This window comes from Chenopodium album, chromosome 3 (genome assembly GCF_948465745.1).
Source record: "Chenopodium album chromosome 3, dcCheAlbu1.1, whole genome shotgun sequence".
In the NCBI taxonomy this organism is placed as follows: domain Eukaryota; kingdom Viridiplantae; phylum Streptophyta; class Magnoliopsida; order Caryophyllales; family Amaranthaceae; genus Chenopodium; species Chenopodium album.
In genome coordinates this window covers 46,806,596-46,811,319 of record NC_137836.1, presented here as the reverse complement: position 1 = coordinate 46,811,319, position 4,724 = coordinate 46,806,596, and positions in this window count along the sequence as shown.

Sequence of the window (4,724 nt, the reverse complement as noted above, 5' to 3'; positions counted from 1 at the left end):
AGGATGAAGTAGTCTCCATGGGAGATTAGATGTTTGAGGGTGATGAGGACCAAGAGGTTTTGAGTGTTGAAAAACCAATTGGTGAGTCAATTCTCCCACCCACCTCCCTTTATTGTGATTTCATTCTTCCATTCCTTAATTTTGAAAACCAACCTTCTTCCACCCCATCTCTTTTAATTAATAACCATGGTTGCTTTAAGGGTGAGGCCTTGAGCTTAGAAGATTTTGATGAAGAAAAGGTCCTTTATGATAAGGTTGAGGAGGTAGAGCCTACTTTTGATGATTATGAAGATGAGAGTGAAGTGTTTGGTGAGGTTGAGTCTCCAACTCCTATCTCAAATCTTAAACCATTGCTTTCTTCTTTCACCTTTGATGATCCTTTCTCTTCTACATTTTCCACCATTGAGAATGGTGAGGCCTTTTTAGAGGGAGATTGTACTTCTCATGTTTATTTTGAGCTACCTCCCAAGTTTGACCCTCAACCCTTTGATGAGCTTCCTTTGAACCTTGATGATGATTTGAAGCTTTTGAGAGCTCATTTAGGGTGTGAAGTTTTTGAGGAGGGTGTGATTGAGAATAAGCTAAATTTAAATAATGACGAGTTGGAGAAGAGCCCTTTGGATGTGAGTTCATTGGATGAGAGAGTTTGTGTTTCAATAGATAGTGGTGTAAGTGAACAACCAATTCCTATTTCTTTACCTTGCACCTCATTTTCAAGAAAGCTTGATCTTATTCCCTCCTATCCCATGTCATTACCTTCTTTTCTCATATCCCCTCCTCTTGAAAAGCCTTTAGTCCCCCAAGTGCCTCATTTGATGACTTTTGAGGACGATGGTGGGATTTCCAACCAAAAATATTTTGTTGAGAAGAGTATGCCTTCTTTTTTTTTTTTCTCTTCCTTTTTCTTATATTCTTGTTTCTCCCTTCTCTCTTTCTTCTTCTTGGCATACTTCTTCTCAACTTCATAGGTGTGCACTAATCTTGTTGCATGCCTTTATTTTGTCATGTGCATACTTACTTTCCTATGAAATGTGTTGTAGTGCATTTGACAAGCTCTTGCGCGCGTTGAATTATTATTTTCTAGAGCGGTCAAGCTTGGACCTTAAGCAAGCCTTTCTCGGGATTTCCTATGAAATGTTTTATTGCTTTCATTTTCTTTTCTATGAAATGTGCATACTTACTTTCCTATGAAATGTTTTATTGCTTTCATTTTCTTTTCTTTTTAGATTAGATTTTCTCTCATGGAAATGTTTGTGTGCCTTTTGCTAGGTACATGACTTGATATACTTTGGTGTTTCGATTTGGATTAAGAATCAACGAAGCTTGACACCTATTTTTGCTAGCATATGGAAACAAGGTTCAATTCTTGAGAATTTAGCTTTGAAAGGTCTAATTGGGTCATTTGCGGGTATTTACACCCACCTAAAATCCGGTAATACCCTTCCTTGCTCTTTCTCTAATGGTTGATGCCATGTTGGACATATGTTGGTTGGTTGGATTGATCTCCTTGTTTTCCCCTCCCATGGATTATTTGATTTATGTTTGAGTGTATAGTCTCATTCAAGCTTGGGGGAGGGTATTCTATCATGTTTGATGGGATGTTGATTCATATATGCTATGCACCTTTGTATATGCTTTTCCATGTTCTTTTATTTTGAAAAAATCCAAAAATATTTTTGTTTTTATCAAGGAAAATTTTCAATGTGTTTTGTTTTGTTCTTGCTTTGGACTTGTATACTTGAATGCTTTTCTTCCTAAGTGGTAGTGGTGTGCACTGTTTGAGATTACGTTTAATTGATTCTAGGATAAATCATGCTAAGGTAGTTGTCTAGAACTAGGGGGGTCATGAAGCCGGATTCTACTTGTTTGTGCCATGTTGGTAGTTGCTCCCTATCTTCGATTTGACAACCTTAGTGAGTTTTTGCTACAACCATGTGAGATTCATACTTTTTCGAGCTTTCAACATTTTCTTGCATGAGTGGCGTGGATCCTTGACTTTCGCAAACCTAATCTTGAATCTTAACGTATGATTCCTAAGACCGAGACCGAACCATCTAGGGAGGACAAAGGCATCTTTTCGGGGTGGTACTTTTTCTTTTCTAGGATAGTTTTCATTTTCTTCGGTTTTTGGGTTTACATTTGCCTACTTGCTAATCCTTTGAGCCATTTTCCCTTTTTTTCAAGCCACATCTCTAGATCTTGAGCCTTTTGTTTCATTTTCGTTTCCATTATTGGTTTTTATGAAGCAATTGTTCATTATTGTTGGAGTTTGTGGTGGAGAAGTTTGGATATTTGGTTCTCTTGAAAGCAAGTTTGTGTTGTGTATTTTTTTTTTTTGAATAATGGCAAGTGAATAAATGAAAAAGCCGCCCAAAGTAAAAAAAGGCAAGGACAAAGCAAGTGCAAATTTGAAAAAGCCGTCCAAAGTTAAAAGAGGCGAGGACAAAGCACTAATAAAGAAATATCAAAAAAAAAAAAGTGAAAAATGCAAAAATATTTTTATGTGAGTATTCTTCCTTTTTGAGCATTGAGGACAATGCTCCATTTAAGCTTGGGGGGAAGCGTTCTCACGCTTTTTGTGTATATGTTTGTGATCTTAGCTTTGAATAAGCTTGGGGGTGTTGGTATTTTTGTTTGGTGATTACTTGGTTATGGTGTAAAGAAATGCGCAATCTTTGCTTCACAATTTAGGTTAACCACCAAATTTTAAATTTAGCCTACCTTAACCCTTTTTGCCTTACGTTACAACCTTTTGGAAGACCTTTTGACCTGGTGGTTGAGTCATTCATAGGTGGAGGGAATCATGGGTTATAGCCTAAGGAAAGGGGATGCGCATACAAGATGTCGAGTAGCCATAAATTTGATCTTTTTCCGGTTCCTTCATGGAACTAAAGAGACGCTCACTATGGGGAGATATGAGATTAGTAGGGGGAACGCGGTAAGACCGTTTGGGATGAAAGTGGAGTGTGACAACTAGTTCCTATGCTTAGCATATTTATGTTTCAATTAACCTTAGGTATCTTGGAGCATGCACTCCCTTACTTATTTAGAAAGATTTGCATTCATTTGTGCTTGTACATTTTAAAAAGTACTTTCATGAACATGTGTTTGCTCTTCTTTTCTTTTGATTTCCTTCTTTATGCTTTTCCTTGTTTGTATTATAATGAGAGTTATGAGTTAATCTCTTAGGAAACCTTTACGAGAGCATCACTCGTCCTCTAGGGCGATCTAGGGGTTTAAATGGCTTGTTGTAGCTAAAAACAACCGTAATTCCTACGACAGTGAGTCTTAGTGTAAATTCTGGCCTCTCTTTTTCTTTTTGCTTCGAATAAGCCCTTCTTTTTCCTTTTTAGCCTTTGTTTTGCTCGGGAGGAGAAAAAGTCTAGCTGGGGGAATTTGATGAGTGTCATTTATGACACTCATAGGGTAGTCTTTTAGGGTTATTTCTTTCCCTTTTTTATGCTTTCTTCTCTTATTTTTTGTCCTTTTTCCTTTAGTTTATCTTTCTCCTCTTTTCTTTATGGTTCTCGTGTTTTTCTCGTGTTTTCCTTTTATTTGGCTCTTTTTCCCTTTTATTTCCTTTTTTTGTTTGCTTGTGTAGGTACTTGGAGAATCACCTTTGCAAAGGAATCAAGTTGGGACCTTAATGACCAAGGAAGGAAGAAGCATTCGGCTAGAGAGGGCTTAGAGAGGCCTTGGAGAGGCCTCAGAGAGGTCTCCAAGGTATTGCCAGCAGGCCGCGGGCGGGGGTTAGTGAGGCCGCGGGCGCGGGCTCAAGAAGCATAAATGGCCAGATTTTGGCAGGAACTTCCCGCGGTTGCCTCGCGGGCTCTCCGCGGGCGCGGGAAACTTGGGGAGGGCGCTCCGTCTCAGAGAGACCGCGGCCCCCTAATTGAGCTTTGGGAGCAGGGGATTAGCCGCGGGCGTGGGTTTATACTGCCGCGGGCGCGGGTGTTGCCCAGATAGCCCGCGGAGGGTTCCATACCCATTTCTCCGCGGCCGCGAGTTCATCGGGAGAGGGGGCGGAATTTGCCGGTTTCTTCTTTACTTATAAAAAGAATTGTAATTCCTTTTTGAAACCAACTTTTTGACCATATTTTCTTAGCTTAGTTGAGAGCTTCTCTCTCTAGATTAGGCTAGATTTGGAGTAGTTTTAGAGAGAGAAAGTGAAGGATTTCAATGGTGATTGAGAGATTGAAGATACAAGGGTGACAATTGTGTTCAAGATCTTCTCTATTATCAATGAGCATTCTTAACTCTATCTCACCTTATTTCTTTGTTTAATTTCATGTTTGTTTGGTTTAATTTTGATGTTTGATGCTTGATTAGTGTAATTGTTCTTTGTATTTTGTTGATTCTAGATTTCCATAGTTGTTAGTTGATAGATGATGATTCTTGAATAGTTGTTTGGCTAGGAATTGGGTGAAACTTGTATGATTGATTAATTGTGATTAATTTGGGAATTGTGTTGATTGATTGTTGAGATTAAAGTGATTAGTGAAGGTTTGCATGTGTGTAATTCAATTAGGCCTTGAGAATTATGCTAGATTGCATTGTAATTGCTAATGACATGAACAATTGATTTAGGAATTGCAATTATCTATTAGTTTTGATTGTGATTCTCTTAGTTTGTTATTCATAGTGAACCCTAGCTTAACAATTAGGAGATAGCTCTTTGATTCCTATTGATTGCTCTTATCATTAGTCCTCACAACCTTTGATTG